The sequence below is a fragment of the Mercenaria mercenaria genome, chromosome 8 (genome assembly GCF_021730395.1).
Source record: "Mercenaria mercenaria strain notata chromosome 8, MADL_Memer_1, whole genome shotgun sequence".
Classification (NCBI taxonomy): Eukaryota; Metazoa; Mollusca; class Bivalvia; order Venerida; family Veneridae; genus Mercenaria; species Mercenaria mercenaria.
In genome coordinates, this window is record NC_069368.1 from 64,863,876 (window position 1) to 64,883,162 (window position 19,287).

Consider the following 19,287-nt stretch of genomic DNA (forward strand, 5'->3'; position numbering starts at 1 on the left):
AACGACGTTTTCTTAGAAAACTAACGCTCATCTCATTTACACTGACGTATCCGTGATTGATTAATATAATTTACATAAATATGAGAGACTTACGGCACCAAATACTTGCACCGAAAATTTGTATTAGTCCTGTCAATCCTAAAAATGACCTGGCATTGGATTGTATAGTAAATGTTTAATGGTATTCCGTTAGGGAATATGTTGTTATTGAAGAATCTGAATGATGCCCATCTGGCATCATTGAGCATTTTGAGAAATTCAAGATGGCGTCCAAGATGGCCGCCAAAATCAGAAAAAAAAATATATCAGTGGTGAAAGAAATAACTTACTAATTGCTATTTGCTGATTGGTTGTTCTTTAAATGTTTCAAACATATTTATTTATCTTTTTTATTAATTTAGTCAATCTAAGATGCCATCTAGGACGGCTGGAATTCAAAATGGCGGCTAAAAGTGTTGCAATATGTAATAACTATTTAAATTAAATAACAGCTTTAATCATTTGACTATTTAGCTGATCCAAAATGGCTTCCAAGATGGCCGCCAAATTTGAAAGAAGTTGCTAACAAATGCTGAATATTAATCTTATTTCATTGGTCTGTTAGTATATATAAAATCAATCGCCAAGAACATTCTAAATACATGTTTTTATTTATATTTGCTTATTTTACAAAGAATATGTTGTACATATGGCTTATTAAGCAACATTAAATGTAAAATCAAACATCGTGTTTCAAATGAAAATGCCAGAATAATTATGTGAAGTTCTTTTCACATAACCACCTAACGCAAGTTTTTTGTTCATTGTTGCATTGATCAGCATTGTCCTGTCGAAATGTACAAAACATCGTATATGGAAGTCGAGCCTGATTACAGCTGCACCATTTTGTTAAACATGGGCTGTCACTCGAGCACCAGCATTTTATTATCTTCAGTACTTCGGGTGGTGTTAAAGCTTCACTGGGTGCTACTGATACAGGAACCAGTGTCTTCATTACCTCATTCCTACGCCAACAATATTCACGTGGGTCCATATTTGGCGTGTCTGCATGAAGAGCGTGATTCCATGTACAGGCTTGTAAATGTTTTATGTTTTCAACAAATGCTTCTTTTGTAGGTGCCAATGAAGCCAGTACTGGCAGGGTTTAGTTGGACTTTCCAGCTTTGGCTGCCCATAGCATTTGTCGCGTTACAGACATGCCGTTTGAAGTATGCTGGCCATAAGAGGCTGATATAAACCTTTTTGATTCAATTATTATAATGTTATTGATGTCAGTTGTTATATCACCCAAGGATTTTAATAGATAACCAGCTTGCACCATCTTGATCACCTTTGATTTGTCAATGCCTTAGAAGCCTGTCACAGTGTCACACCCAGAGTCAGCATGGAACGCCAGTAAATCTCGCGCAATTCCATAATGTTTCTGTGCCGTATCTGTTGTATGTCAGTAACAACTCTTTCTCTCACAGGAGATCCCATAATCACAAGTAGTTCTAACACCACATAATAGTTTACCAACAGTACAAACATATCTGTGTCATCTGATAGTCTTGCGACATCAGTGTATTCTTTGTGAACAGCGTCAATCATTTGTTGAATCAATATTACATCTGCTTCTTCGTTTTTAGTTTTCAAATCAACTCGATCAATTACAATTTCCTTGTACATTTGAGTTGGAACATCTCCTCCGCCAGTGACAGTCAACGTCTGAGTGTTTATACAGAGCTGATGGAAGTATGAATCGGAGCATAGCTCTGAGTAAATGTGTAATATCAGTTGTTGTTTGTTTTTAGTTACACCTAGTTACACAGTCTGAAATCGGAGAGCCATGTCCCCACTGAACCGATACATCATCAAATTCATGACATTGGATTGTAACATCATAATTAAAAGTATTATACGTCTATCTAAATATTTTTAGGTGTTTGATATATATTTCTGTATAGTAAATATTTATTGAATGGTGTTTATTGTATTTCAAAAATGCATTTTCTTGTATTATATTTATGCCCACGAAGAGCCTTTGATTCAGATAAGCTTAAATTCAAATTTTCTTGACAAACTGACACAACTTTTTCATTATCTTATGTAATATAATAGATAAATTAAGTATTCCCTATAAAAATATAATATCTTTTAAATCGCTATTATGTGGTGTTAGAAATACCTATACTTTTGATTATGGGATCTCCTGTAAGAGAAAGAGTTGTTATTGACATACAACAGACACGGCACAGAAACATTATGGAATTGCGCGAGATTTACTGGTGGTACATGCTGACTCTAGGTGTGACACTGTGGCAGGCTACTATGGCATTGACAAATCAAAGGAGATCAAGATGTTGCAAGCTGGTTATCCCTTACAATCCTTGGGTGATATAACAGCTGACATCAATAACATTATAATAATTGAATCAAAAAGGTTTGTATCAGACTCTTATGGCCAGCAAACTTCAAACGACATATCCGTTACGCGAGAAGGCTATAGGCAGCCAAAGTTGGCAAGTCCAGCAAATCTCTGCCAGTACTGGCTTCATTGGCACCTACTAAAGAAGCATTTGTTGAAAACATAAAACATTTACAGGCCTGTACACGGAAACATGCTCTTAACATCAAATATGGACCCATTTGAATATTGTTGGCGTAGGAAAGAGGTAATGAAGACACTGGTTCCTGTATCAGTAGCACCCAGTGAAGCTTTTGCTCAACCGGAAGTACTGAAGATAATAAAATGCTGGTGCTCGCGTGACAACCCGTGTTTAACATAATGGTGCAGTTGTAATCAGGCTCGATTTCCATGTACAATGTTTTGTACATGTCAACAAGACAATGCTGATCAATGCAACAATGAACAAAGAACTTGCGTTAGGTGGTTATGTGAAAAGAACTTTACATAATCATTCTGGCATTTTCATTTCAATGCGCATTTTAACATACCTTTATGAATACAAACATGCTTTTTGATTTTACATTTCATGTTGCTTAATAATAGCAGCCATATCGTACATAATTCATACCATATTCTTTGTAAAATAAGCAAATATAATTTAAAACTTGTGTTTAAATTGTTCTTGATGATCGACTTATTTATACTATCAGGCCAATGATGTAAGACTAATATTCAGCATTGTTTCCAACTTCTTTAAAGTTTGGTGGCCATCTTGGAAGCCATATTGGATCAGCTAAATAATCAAATGAATAAAATTGTTATTTCATTTAAATAATTATTACATATTGCAACATTAATATCAATCTATTTGATTACCATACTTGATTTGTTAATACAATACGCCAAAAAGGCAATTGTGGTGGCCATTTTAGCCGCCATTTTGAATTCCAGCCGTCCTAGATGGCATCTTTGATTGACTAAATCAATAAATAAAGATATATAAATATGTTTGAAACATTTAAAGTAAAATCAATCCGCAAATAGCAATTTGTGAGTTATTTCTTGCACAACTGATACATTTTTTCTGATTTAGGCGGCCATCTTGGACGCCATCTTGATTTTCTCAAAATGCTCAATGATGCCAGCTGGGCATCATTCAGATTCTTCAATAACAACATATTCCCTAACAGAATACCAATAAACATTTACTATACAATCCAATGCCGGGTCTAAAACAAATATCACATTTATTTAACAGACTATATGCATTTCCTTCTAGTACACTGTTTGGACATGTTTTTGAATGTCATTGATACTTTATAATTTACACAGGGATATTTGTTTCATTCTTATTAGTTTTTCTTTGATACCCGTGCATTTCTTTTCTTGTTACGACAATCTCAGTTTTACATAGGAATTTTACATTGTCAAAATAGCATAGCCCTTAAGCTGCATTTTAATCAAGACTATACCGGAATATCAAATAGTTTAAATATTTGTATATATTTTTATCAATATAGTTGATTCTATATTTTGTTCTTATAGGGAGCATAAAGACATACATGTCCTGAAAACTTTAATGTTAATAGCGGTGATATATTGAATTAATTTGAACTCTATTTGTAGTAACAATATAACAGTTGTCGAAAGGCTTTCATTATGTCTTTTTTCGAAAGTTATATCAATATTTTTATGTACCATGCAACACATTTAAGTACATGGTCATTGTGGTCCTTATTGATGTTTTTGAGGTCCTCAGTGCTTTCGATTGGTCTACTCTAACTTTTATCACATGACCTTGGGTATTTGACATTGAGCCATTATGTTATACGTGACTACATTTGAATATGTAGGAAATATTTTTTATTAAAACAAGTAACATTTTAAGATATTTTCAGACTAAATTCCCAAACCGAAATTTTACATGTTGAAAAGATTGTCCTTTATAAAATCCAGACAGGTAAAACAGAACAAGGAACTGCGGAGTCATTTGTGAGTTTAACGTTTCGAGTACGTCATACAGCTGAAGAATCATGATATTATACGGTATTTGGAAGTTTCAAAATTAAAATTGATACAGTATGTTTATCATGTAATAAAAGAATTAAACCATTCACGCAGTGATCTTCAGAATTATTCGAAAATTGACATGTTTACCTACAATTAGCTAGCGGTGTGAGAATTATTGACTTGGCCGGGGGAGAAATATTGCTTGAAACAATTACTTAAAAAAATATCCATTTGTCAGTATTGTATCACTAAATTTCATTTCAATTTGAGATTGTTCTTATATTGAAAAGTTCAAACAAATCTTATTTTGCTACATATTAAAAAATACTATTTAATGTTTTATGCTTGTAAGAATTTTCAGACGAATGTAGAACCTAAGAAAAAATGTAGGAACAGGAAAACACGTTAACTGAATTTGTAGGTCGGTTGTGAAAGATCTTTTCCAAATATATCCAAAGTAGTGAGATTCATTGAACATGTCAATAATTGAACGATACACAGGCACAACATGTGCTGAAATGAGACTTTACTTTATAATTTCTGTATTATCTGAATACATTTTAATTGAAAATATATATGAATATCAAAAACATTCAATACATGTTTTACTTTCATACTTGAAAAGGGGTTAGTTAATGTTTTATCCTTAAAGGAACAAAAATACACATGATTTACTACAGCTTGAAATTAAATAGAAAACCCTTTAAAAGATATCATGCAAACCGTAATAAAGGATAAGAGGACCATAGTTGCGCTGAGACGATGACCTGATATTCAATATCTGACCTTTTACAATATTGTCATATCTGTTTACGTCAGGACCTGAGCATGTGTCTAAATATCTACAAGTAACTTTCATTTGCATGTCTTTCAAATATATGTGCACATTAATTCGTTACAGGTTAAACAAACCGAGGAATTTCACTTATGAGTATGGTGTTTCAAGTACGTCATGCAGCTGAGGTTCCCCGGTAATAGAAAGTAGGATATAATTCATTTTGCTACTGCATCAATATCATGTACTAGTGATTAAAATATTTATATAACTATGAAGTAAATTTATAATAGATCTGAACATGGAAAGTAACTGCAATTACAATTAGTGGAACCTTAGAACATGTCGAAAATGGAATTGATAATTAAGTGCATGTATCATTCTTGTATCTTTAGGCTACATTTCAGTTAAGGTGATATCTGAACATTATAAAAACATAATACGAAAACTCTTTGGGAGCACAGAATACAGCTAAGCAAAATCAAAACACACTCGGTTTGATTGCGTCAGTTTATAAGAGATAATATAAAGTATAATATTTGTATATCCAAACACTGATCTTGTAGATTGATTTGAACATAACAAGAGAAACGACAACAATTCAAAGAAGTGAAAGTCATTGAAAATGTTAGGAGAGAATTAACGTATGTATGATCCCTAAAAATATTTTTTTGTCTTCCGTAATGTTTCAAAAACAAAGTTTATGTTTTATCCTTTTAAATACACTGGTGGGAACCACAGCATGACAACAAGGAAGAAGTTTATTTCTATAACTTTTTTCTGTAGCCCAAGATATAATTCAAGCACCATAAATACGTAAAGGACAATTGTAGGTTAAAGTCTATCACACGATCTTGATTATAAGACGTTGCAACATTATGTCTTACATGTCTTTATATGGATCTGTAGGTATTGTTTTAATATGCTGAAGTAAGATCTGTTATAAAATTAAAGCTTAGATGTCATAGTTAAATTTTCATATATTTTAAATATATCTTATCATAAAATTGGTAAAGACAATAGAGGAAACAATACTTAATAAATCGCACTTGGTTCACTGTGAGTTTAATATATCATGCCGCTGAATTTTTATAGTTGCTAGTAGTTTTCAGCGTGTTACTTATTTATATAATAAAAGCATTCGTCTTGAGGATAATCTGAACGTCAAGAGGTTTAGATACAGTCCAACTGTGTGAAAGCAGTTGGATATGTCCAGAAGGAAATTATTTATTTTAAACGATTCAATTTAGCGAGTTTCCTTACACTAACATTTAATGTATCATTTTTTATCATTCCGTGGCATTTAATTTGATATTTTATCTAAGAATCAGACATCTAAAACAAATTTTATCTTTCTTCATTCTTAGGTTTTATTATTTCAGATGCAAAAAGACACAGGTGGAAGCACACATTGAAGTTTAAGAAGATTTAAAGTATGTTACTGGATCTGTAAATTAGACTCGGCATATATTACCCAAAGAATAATAAGTTACAAGAGGACCATAGGGGCATTTAGTCGCTATCATACATTTCGTATCATACCTTGCACTATTGTGTCTACATCTTGATCTCCAGCAAGGTTCTGAATGTGAGTAGTTGCCTTTGCACAATTTAGTCATATATGTGGTATAGTATGAGCGTGTTGTTCTCTCAAGATTTAAATCTAACTTTAAATTACCGTGTGTTTCAAAATTCAAAAATATTTTTATCATTAATTTTGTTATAGAAAAGATTGGTCTCTTTGACTTACAGATCTCACCTTTTAAGTTTTTCATGCAGCCTATGTTTCACGATGTTGAAAAGTATGTCAATCGCTACTGCATGTATTACAAGTAATCAAATCCATTTTGTAACCAATGTAAGAAGATGACAGTTGAGGCCTTAAGTTCTAACGTTGATTCATTACGCCACAAATGTCTACATATGGATCTGCAGATAGCTCTGATAAGCTCGAGTAAGATTTTCTAGATAGATTAAAATTAAAGGTATTGTTTAAAGTGTTCATACCATTCAAGGATAATTTCACTATTAAATTGCTAGGAAACAGTTAAAGTACAGAAAACTGCCCTGAGTCATATGTACGTTTAACGTGTCAAGTAAGTCATGCAACTGAAGTTTCATAATGTTATAATGTAATTTGTAAGTAAATCTCAAAAATACGTTGTGTCACAGAATGTAATTACTGTAACAAAAGCATATATATATTACAAAACGCGATAGATGCGATAATATGAAGGTGTAGCTGCAATCTTAACGTGTGAAAGTATTTAATTACATCCAGAAGGAGTTATTAATTTAAACAAATAAACTTATAAACAATTTGCAAAAACAAAAATATGATTTAAAACAAATTTTAATGTTCTTCGTTCTTGTGAAAGCTAGTTAATATTCTATTCTTGTAGGTGCAACGTGACATAGGTGGAAACACAACGTGAAACTATAGCAAGATGTTAACTGGATCTGCAGATAGTTCTGATAAGCTCGAGTAAGATTTTCTAGATTAAAATTAAAGGTATTATTTAAAGTTTTCATACCATTCAAGATAATTTCACCATTAAATTGCTAGGAAACAGTTTAAGTACGGAGAAAACTGCCCTGAGTCATTTGTAAGTTTAACGTGTCAAATAGGTCATGCAACTGAAGTTCATGATGTTATAATATAAATTGTAAGTAAATCTCAAAAACACATTGTGTGACAGAATGTCGCACATATTATCCACGCAACAGGGAGTAATGGGAGGGACATAGAGGCCTTAAGTCGCTCACTTGACCGAAAGTATGAAAGCTTGTACTATTTTGATATACAGGAGCCACTCTCGAACAATTATTCGTATCGTAAGTTAAAGTATGATTTACGATAAACCTAAGGTAAGACCAAGGTAGCGTTATTCAGCTCCAAACACCTCTTAACGCCCTCGTAAAGGGTTCATAACTTAAGGTAGTGTTAGTTAGTTACAATATCGTAAGTCGTGGATAATCCATTTAGTGACGTCATTTTTGACTTACTGTACGTGTATATGTTGCTAAACATCATGGGAAATATGTCCGTATTAAGATTTTCTCACTTGCAATGGTATACTGTCTACTAAAAAGTATTTACATTTCATCAGACTATTCCGCAATAAAATAATAGCAACTGTCTAATATTTATTTAGCGATGACTTCTAAAATGCTAGAGTTACGCTCCACTTAAACTATAAACTTTTGGTCACATATACCAAGTTTTGTAAGAAATGTACGGTATTTTTTAGACTAGGGTATTTAAAGAAAAACAATCATACATAATGGTATTCAAAGAACCTTTCTACTAAACATCTTTTCAACTGTATCGACTTTGCCTTAAAGTACCTAACAACTGCAATAAATAATGTCAAACTTTTGATGAGAAGTTGAGTTTCAGGCCTTTTTCTGTGATAAAATTAATCAGTTAACTGCATTAGTATCCAAGGGTTCTTTACAAGTCTTAAGCTGTTTTCCACAAATGCCTGGCAACTCACCCTCATAAGTCAGAGGTGGAGAATGAATGACCTTGGATATATTGCCTTTAGCCAATAATCACGGAGAACAAGAACGCCTCTACAGGTAGTCGAACCTACTTTGTGTGTGTTCTATGTATTATGCTAGTTGAGTGGGGATCTGCGTGTAGTGTTCAATTTTAAATATACATTTATCACATGTCTGACGTCGCGGGAGTATAATAAAGCCGTTACATAAAAAATAATTATACACTTGTGTAATAAAGCTTTGACGTCGGCGTCGTTTATAGTAAAGGAGACGTTGGTCAAATTGACTTGTTTATAATAGTTAAAGAAAGTGGAAGTTCTAATGTTTCGACGGGAAAAGCTAATCAATGAAAAAAGAATATTTCATTTGTGACTTTCCACATTGATTTTTTTTTTTTTTTTTTGACTCGTTAAATAAAAGTGATAAAATTCTCGATAGAACCTCCCATTTTATCATTTTATTCAATTCGTTTAATAAATTCAATATGCAAAGACACTCGTGTATATCCTCTATATATCTTTAAGCTATATAGACGTTTCAGTCTGTTTTTAATCTTGTTACTTTCTCAGGAGGCGACTCTTACTTTGAAATATGTACTGTCAAAAAATCGGGCAATAGTGGTTCTTTGTAACTATACAGATATATTTTTGCACAATGCAATTCCTTTCATTATTGGTCAGTTCAGAAAACAGTGACGGAAACATAATTTAGTCTCACCACTTATTACAGTTCACGGGCTAAATGTCTAAGATTCCAGTAATTCTATGATAGGAAATTTCAACTACATGTATATATGAGATATAAACGCAACGTGTTTCACACTGCTCTAAAGCTTTATAATGTTTGCGTTTTTCCAACACCATTTGATTAACAGAAACCTCCAGTGAATATATACAGCAGTAACTGGTAAAAGCCAAGTTTTAATCAATTTATATGAAATACGTTTTGAACTAGGCGCGTCACAAGGTGATATTGTGCATTTTCGAGTCTCTCAGGGGTCATAACTCAGGAAATAGTGGGCGGAGACAGACGAAAAAGTAGGAGGTGTGAAATTTCATAATATGATAAAGACTCATGCAATGCTTCATCAATTTATATGAAACACATTTTGCGCGAGGAGCATCACAAGGTGAAACATGTGCATTTTTGAATGTATCAGGTGCCATAACTCTGGGAATATGGGTCAAAACCAAACAAAAAAAGGAGATAAAAGTTCTTATCATGATAAAATAGAAAAAGTGGAAACTCCACAGGTCGCTCAACACAACAAAAACGAAAATGTTGCAGGCTTGGTTTGATTCAAGATTTCATCTATTCGTATCAAATACATTTTAACTAGAGGCGTCACAAAATTCCGACGGACAGGATGAACATTTCCGAAGAAATATGTTCAGTTTTTTCTCTTTATACCAAATAGTGCTTAAGATTTTGTGATCAAATTGAGCAGTGTAGTCTTTGTTGTACAAATGAAAGATACAATAATACAACCGACATTCAATGTATTGATGCTGATACAATTTAGCTTGAGAAAAAGATGTGTTAATATGTCTCTAAATCATTTTTATTAGGACTGGGACGATTACTCTGTTAATCGAATCCGATTCGATTGCTAGGTGAAACCGGTTTCAATTTTGCAAAACGGGTAATCGCTCTTAATTGATAACATCACGAATCATACGTCACCTTTATACACTCCTTTGACCAGCTCAAAGATCTACAGTATATTTCCACAAAAACACATAAACAATACTCTCGGATTTGCATGTTGTCATATATTTAAAATAAAATACACCAAAATATGTCATATTAATTGTCACACTGCTTGCAAACGATCAAGTTGGTAAGCTTCTAATGGAGCCAGCTACTTGAAGAACCTTGGTACGGTCGACAGGAAAGAAAACAGCAATTTCAATATGGCGGCCGATTAACTGGTTCGATTCGATTTCAAACAAATGATTAACTGTTTTCATAATTTTGAAATCGTCCCAGGCCTATTTTTTATAATCAAAGGTCACTGCATACTAACGTATTTATTCAAACATTAATAATAATTCATTTAGATATGAAATATTAAAACCTTGAACAATGAAAACAAATTAACTTAAAACGTCGAACACGCACTTTTAATGTAATGTTGCATGCGTCAGTAAAGTATCTATTGTCTATTTTTCAAAAACATTAACTCCAATTAAGTTCTCTTTATGATCTACCAACAAATGCGGAAGTGCTATCTTACAAATGACGTTATTTACTGTAACCCACAAGTCGTCAGCAATGTTTTGCTACTAATACTTCACACCATGCTTGATGACCACATCAGCTAAAGAAATGACGAAAATTTCACAATTCATGACTTCTCCTATAAACCATATATATGATGTAGATTTATAACGTTTAATTCTTTCTTTTTCTCATGGCAAGGCTAATGCATTTCGACTCTTGATTTCAGTTAAATTAGATTTTATCTATTCTTTTATTTATATGTGAGTACATTATGACGCAAAGAATGGTTATATATTTTCCAATTATCGCCCCTAACTAGGCCCTGCTTCTGATTCAAATATATAATTGATATTAGAAAGTTATGTACTTTTATAGTTTTATGATCTAGACAAAGATATAAAAGAATTTCTTGTCGTATCCTGTAGTAAAACAAATAGAACAAATATGTTACAATAGATGATATATAAGTTACCAATAGTGACATTGGCACAGTTCTTTAATTTAACTGCAAATCATGGTAATCTAGTTCGAATATTGAAATATATTTGTATCATAATATTGTCAAATAAATACAATATTTGTTTCATTATTTGGACGCTTTAGGAAATTACACTTACCGTGTTATTCAGGTTCATATAAGGTAATATCCAAGTTTTAAGTAAAATAATCACACAAAAAAATAGATTTCAAAACAATATGTAGCATCCCTTACGTAGTGTGACAGAAAATATGATTGCACAACATCATTAAAACACACGAAAACGTCAACTAAAGGCTCAATAAAAAAAAATCAGTAACGTATCTATTGTGCAAAAAAAGAAATTTAATCTAAAGATCCATTTAAATTGTCACATTTATGCAGAAACGTTCAGTGAGGTAGACAATGTATGAATGTTTAATGTGTATAAATACTTTTAATGAGCTTGTAATGGTAAATGATACTCTGCTGGAAAAAGCAGTAACGTATTTATTTCTATTTAAATAATTATTCATATTATGTCGCCCATAAGACAATATCATTGCTTTTGCAATTGCATGATTAAAAGATTGATTATTGAATGTCGAAACATTATAATTTATGGATTTTTAAACATAATATTAAAGCATATTAGATACATGCATGTGGTTCTCTGGCTTCTCAGAAGTTTTGTAATATATCAATCTGAATTTCAAGAGACAGAAGTTTAGCAGCCACACTTTCTGCAAAACTTTTTTATCCATGTAAAATGGCTTTCCAGACAATTTTTGTAACAGATAGGGAAATATTGCTTATTTCCTGTCATACCTAAGGGTAAAGTGACGTTATTTCAGCACAAATGTATGCAACCGAGCCGGTACAAGGCAAACGCGTTCATATGAAGGTCATTATGAAGTAGTAATTTGCTTAAATGTGTCAAACACACTATCATTCAATTTGATTCTAATTACTGAACGATTGTTTGACACATATAGAAGTTTAAACATACATTATTACATTTGTATTAGCAAATACAAACGTGGGACTGGGTTTTCATTAATTTGCCTGTTTAGTGGAAAATCAATGATTTAATAAATTAATTGTTACAGACAAAACAGAATCTAGGAATGCTACGAGTAATTAGTGAGTTTAACGTTTCCAGAACATCATGGAGCATAAATTGAAGGATACTATCAAGTAAGATATGTAATGTTGACCTAGCAATGTGCAGTTGTATGTATTGCATGTCATAAAACAACAGGTATATAACCATACTTTTTTTAATTGAATCGGAGATAAAATTGAAGGGTGTTAAAATGGGCGTCATGGAATTTCAAGAAATGGTACAATAGTATCAATTTACCTAAAATGTCATTGTATGATAAATCTGCATTCAAATTGAGATATCAAACGTTTGAAACAATTTTATCTTCCTACAGACTCGAAAAAAAAATTGTTTCATTCTTACAGAAACATGAAGACACCGATTGAGCCACAGCTTGAAAGGTGGGAAAAAGTAAATCCGTGAAATCCAAAGAACCACAAGTAATAGAAAAGATATAATGGCCCTAACTTGCTCACCTGACATGGCATGGAATTCCTTACCTTGCGCCATGTTTTCATAGCTGTCTAGTTTTGATCTGCAGTTAATATATAAGTATGCATTGGTACTAAATACTTTAAGATTAAAGGGATAGAGTTTCTAAAAATGCTGTAAGCTTCCTACTCAATCCTATAATTTGAAATATATAACACTGTAACAAATGCAAGTATGTTGAAGAAATATTGTTTTATTTTTGCTATTTATTTATTGCAAAGAAATGCTAATAATTATGTAACATGTAATAGCAGCTCCAGGGATCACACTGTGTCGCCTGAGATTTCACTGTTTAAATCTGTCATGCAGGTTGAGTTTCATGATGTTAAAAACTAAGAAAATTGTAATTTGCATCATTTTCATACTATACACAAAGCATAAACGTATATAGCAGTGGCCTTGATTGATTTGAACATGATTAGAAGTAAGACAATGAAATATATTGAGAGTCATTTAAGATATCCAGAAAGGCATTCTCAGTTGGAAGCAATATCAGTTTATTACGATAAAACTTTCATGTATCATTATTTACATTTTTTGAGAAAATATTTGACAAAAAAAATCATTTTGACTTTCTCTATTCATCAGAAAGCTAGTTTATGCTTTAGTATTACACAGATGGCTTCACAGCTTGAAGTGTCATTGTGCAACTGGAGCTGTATATAGGATTCATCAGATATCATTTACACAACCAGAAGAAAGAGGAGGGTCATTGTGGCTTTAGGTCGCTTACATGACCTTACGTATTTGTCGTTACACCATTACTTCATAAATATGGGTCGCCGTTTAACAATTTTATAGGTATTTTTTGATATCAAAATATCATTTCTTGATATCAAAAATTCGATTTCTTAATATCAAGTATTCTATTTGTTAATATAAGAAAATCATTTCTTGATATAAACAAATCAGTCACATTTCTTGATATGAAAAACTCGATTTCTTGATATCAAGAATTCATTTTCTGATATCAAGAAATCGATTTTCTGATATCAAAAATTCGATTTTTGATGTCAGGAATTTATTCTCTGATTCAACAAATGCTGTCCATTTTCTGATATCAAAAAATAGAATTTTTGATATCAGGAAATGAATTTTTGATACCAAAAATCGTGTTATTTCTTGACATCGAGAAATCGAATTCTTAATATAAATAAATGATTCTTCTGATATCAAAAAATCGACCTTTAGATATCAAGAAATCAATGTTTTGATATCAAGAAATCAAGCCTATATTTTGATATCAAAAATTCGGCACTTCCCGATCTAAATATAGATGGATTGAACAGGATCATATAGAAGTGTATAATCCCCGCTATGGAACGCCTAGACTGTCTTGACATGATGATTATTACTTCATCATGTGCATTTCCCAATATATTCGGTACAAATTATAATCTTTCTTGTAACAGTTTGTTATGTACATTTACTAGTTTGTCCGGTACATTTCTTAGTTTGTGTTGTGCATTCATCAGTTTGTGCTGTACAATTGATAGTTCGTCATGTGCGTTTTCCAATATATCTGGTACAAATTTGTCTTGTAAATTAAACAATTTGTTATGTACATTTAATAGTTTGTCCGGTAAGTTTCTTAGTTTTTGTTGTGCATTCACTAGTTTGTGCCGTCAAAGAGTTCGTCATGTGCTTTTTTAATACTGTAGAATCTGGTAAATAAGCGCATGTTCGAATATAAGCGCATATCAAAAGTAAACGCATACAGCCTTACCGTTATTTCGTATGGGATAATAAGCGCATGTCATGCCCTTACAATAATTTTGTATCGAAAGTAGGCGCATATCCGATTACTGGTAAACAAACAGTAGAAGCAGCAAAAAGACGTCATTAACGGTTTGTATTATACCGTGATAATTGTTGATGATAAGTACAGGTGATAAGTGTTTTTACCTATTGAATAGCCTATGGGTGTTAAAAGATTTTAACGTATATTGTCGGATAAAATGATAACTGATTAATTTAATCATGCTTTTTGAATAGAATTTTTTTTCAGTAAATGAAAGTAAAAGTTTGATTACCAGAAAAATTGTTGGCGTTGTCATAACAGTTTGTCTTCCTTTTGTAAAGCTATGAAAAGAATATGGATAAAATGTTACAATCTTAGTGTTGAACAATTATCAAATGGTCCGAGAGATTAAATATTATTTGCAAATTATGTAATTCATTATGTATAAATACTGTAGGTCTTTGCAATGAAAGGAGTTAGTTCATTGCGCACGTCCATGGTCATGTTTTACTTTTGTTTTCTCAACCAAGGTAGAAAATGTTAATATTCATAATATATCAAAAATAGGCGCACTCGGCTTGTCTATAAGCGCATATCAAATATAAGCGCATAGTTTGGGCTTAAGTATAAGCGCATATCAAAAATAGGCGCATAAAAGTGTCATTAAAATTATTATAAGCGTATATGCTTATTTACCAGATTTTACAGTATGTTCGGTACTAATCATAATTTATTGTGTAGATAAAACATTTTGTTACGTACATTAACTAGTTTGTCCGGTACATTTCTTAGTTTGTGTTGTGCATTTACTAGCTTGTGCTGTCCAATTAATAGTTCGTTATGTGCTTTTCCCAATATTTTCGGTACAAATCATAACTTGTCTTGTAGATAAAGCTGTTTATTATGTTTTAATAAACAGATATGTATTAATTATCTTTTCAAAAGTTTCCGAAAACAGATAATTGCCGACAAGAACTTATTTAACATGCGTAGTACATTTGTTGTATGTATGAGAACCCACTTGTAAAGACAAAAATTATAATGGTACACGTTGCGTAATATAACATGAAATCGGATATTTTTAAGCAATCAATTGGACAGCACAAACTGGCGAATGCACAACACAAATCAAGAAATGTACCGGACAAACTAGTAAACGTACATAACAAACTGTTTTATCTACATAACAAATTATGATTTGTACCGAACATATTGGGAAAAGCACATAACGAACTATTAACTGGACAGCCCAAAACTAATGTATGGACATCACAAACTAATAAATCTACCGGTCAAACAAGTAACTGTACATAACAAACAGTTTTGTCTACTAAATATATTGGAAAATGCACACGCCGAACTATTTATTGTACAGCACAAACTAGTGAATGCACAACATAAACTAAGAAACGTACCGGACAAACTAGTAAATCTACAAAACAAACTGCTTTATTTACAAGAATCATTATGTCAAGACAGTCTAGGCGTTCCATACCCAGCACTGAATGAATTAATTAGGGGTTATCCCTAATTGCATGTCTATTTTAAGAATAGGGGTAAATTTTGATATCAAGAAATACTGGCCATTTTTTGATTTCAAGAAATCGAACTTTGATATCAAAAATGATTTATTGATATCCAGAAATCAAATTTTTGATATCAAAAAATAGTCCGTATTTCTAGATATCAAAAAATGGTTTCTTGATATCAAGAATTCGATTTCCTGATATCAAGAAATCGAATTTCTGATATCAAGAAATCGATTGTTTGATATCAAAAATTCATTTCCTGATATCAAAAATTCGATTTTTGATATCAAAAAAAAGACAGCCTTTCTTGATAACAAAAATGCATTCCTGATATCAAAATATCGATTTCTTGATATTAAGAATCATTTCTTGATATAAGAAAAACTTGATATCAAGAAATCGAATTTCTGATATCAAGAAATGAATTCTTGATATCAAAAAATGCTAAGTAAATAGTAAAACGGCGCCCTATACATAAATGCCTACTAATCTGCAGGTAATATGTTAACATGCGCAAATAAATATTTAGATGTTTTACAAGTAAATGTCTAGCTTAACGTTTTTACGTTTTTCCAAAGATATTCCATCGTAACATTGTCACATGAAACAAACGGAAATAGAGATTGAAATTATTACATTGAGATTAATGTTTTAAGAAGGTTATGCAGCTATGAAGTTAAAACTATAAAATGTCAAATACTATTTGCTACAGTATGTATTCCATGTAACAAAATTATTTATGTTACCCTGCAGTAAATATTTTTTACATGAAAGAGTACCTTTACATTTAAAAAGTGTTAGAATCATTGCATATGTCGAAAAGGGAATTTGTAATCTAAAGGAATACAATTTTTGTTCTTTCAGAATTTTGCTAAAACAAAACTGTCATGTGTCATTTTTGTATTATTAATATGCGTTTTTTTAGACCATATCTGAATATAAAGAATATATATAAAATGCGTTACTGGATCTGAAGATAAGAATATACAAATATTGTTCAAAGAACCTGAATTAAAGAAAGAGTCATTGTGGCCTTAAGTCGTTCATATGACCTTAAGCATTTGACATTGCACCATTATGTCATTCATAATAGACATCTGTACATATAAGAAACATATTAATATGGACAAGTAAAACTCCTTTTTACTTGAAGATTAAATATCTAACATTAAGGATTTATGATTTTCAAAGATATTTCCATCATTTAAAGAAAAAAAAACGGAGTAAAGCTATTGCACTGAGTCATTTGTGATTTATTAACATTCTCATCATTTCATGGTACTGAAGATTCGTGATATTAGGAAGTTTGATATTCGGAATTTTGAAAACAGTATATTAATATATTACAATAAAGTGATTTTGAGAGTTATTTTCATTTGAACAGGTGTAACTGCAATAAACAGTATGAGAATCATTAAATATTAATTACAGGGAAGTTACCATCATGTAAATTCCATCAATATAATGTTAATATATCATTAAATATATTTTATTTGAGGTTATATATGAGTATTAACTATTTCAAACAAACTGCATTCGTACTTCAACAAAGCGAGTTTATGTTTTACTTTTTTTCGTAATGGACAGACGAAGTTGGCACTTAAGCTAGAAATATAGTAACAAGTATTCTCTGTTACTGGGTTTGTAGAAAGGATTCAGCAGTTTTAAGTTGATCACATGACCTTGAGTAACTGACCTTGCATCACTCTGTCATTCTTGTCTAAATCTGGATCTGAGGCTAATAGTTGAATATCCAATAGCAGGATCTTTTGAAGAATAAATGTCATTTTTTACTGTCTTCTCTTTCTAAACATACTTTCATTATAATATTAAAACATGTCAAAATAGGATTTATGGCATTTCACCTAGTATGTTATGTTTCAATTAGGTCATGCTGCTCAACGTGAAGTTACACGATGTTAAAAAGAAAGATATGGTATAAATATCAGCATATCATGGCTGCAGTATGTATTTTATGTAATCTTAATGGTCATTTAACCACACAGTGATCTTGATAAATAATGTGAACATTATGATTTAAAGCATTACACAAAATTTGATGCTAATAAAATGATACTTTAATTCATCATTCCTGTATCATTAAATCATTCATTTACCAAGTAGTTATCTCGAGCATATATTTGAGTTCGAAAAGGAATAACGGCAATTAAAAATAATGAGAGTCACTAAACATGTTAAGACTGGAATTTTTATTTTAAAACAATACATAAATGTTCATTTTGCTAAACTTTGTTAGTTTATCATTTGTATCATTATCCTTCATTATCATCTAGATGATAATCGAATATCAATAATTTGATTACATATTTACTTTCACATTTGATAAAATTGAGTTTATATTTTATTATTGTAGAAACAAAATAAACAGGTAACACAAGAACCTGAAAATACAGAAGAAACATGCTCGGTTATGTATTTAAATTTTAATTCAAAACAAAGAAATAATTTCAGTTTGGAAAAGTTTCCTTTGTCATTAATGAATCATTAACCTGCTTTAATTTATATCATATCGCCAAATATTTGAATTAGTTTTATTTTTCTATAAACTTTGTTTTATACTTGTAAGTACAACGTATTATGTCTAATGTTAGGCCTTTTAATATCTTTCTAAGACATAATTTTATAATTAAGTTGTTATAGGTAAAAACTGACTTCAGTAAGGACATTGGGACATTTTACAATCGTTTTATGCAACTTCTGTTGCATAATGTTAAACTTTAAACTATTAGTAGATTTCAATATTTCATTTGCTGTAATATGCTTTTCATGCACGAAGATGATAAATGTATATAGTGGTGATCTTGTCAATGAACGAAAATTGTAAGGTGTAGGAGAAATGCTAATATATGTATAAAAGCATTGAATATTTCCAGAATGAAATTTTTATCTGCAAGTAATATCAATTTACTTTAGTTAAATATTCATCTATTATTAAGTAACTTTTAATTAGAAATAATACCTGAAAGCAAGAAATATAAAGACAGATATGAAACTAGAGCTTGACACGAAGACGAAGTAAAGTGTGTAACTGTAGCTTCAAA

The 19,287-nt window shown here is 31.3% G+C and overlaps 1 long non-coding RNA gene across 6 annotated transcripts; it reads left to right on the plus strand.

Moving 5' to 3' along the window:
• Positions 1–4,893: 4,893 nt before the first annotated feature.
• On the plus strand, positions 4,894–18,823 carry LOC123566213 (uncharacterized). 6 transcript variants are annotated; one of them, XR_008372103.1, is made up of 5 exons: positions 4,894–5,380; positions 5,741–5,818; positions 6,557–6,762; positions 7,577–7,659; positions 12,468–13,728. It is a non-coding gene; the product is annotated as an uncharacterized LOC123566213 (long non-coding RNA). The 6 variants fall into 6 exon arrangements; XR_008372104.1 differs by lacking the exon at positions 4,894–5,380 and adding an exon at positions 18,114–18,823 and having other exon boundaries at positions 5,417–5,818; positions 12,468–13,015; XR_008372101.1 differs by lacking the exon at positions 4,894–5,380 and having other exon boundaries at positions 5,417–5,818; positions 12,468–13,015; positions 13,564–13,728.
• Positions 18,824–19,287: the final 464 nt, after the last annotated feature.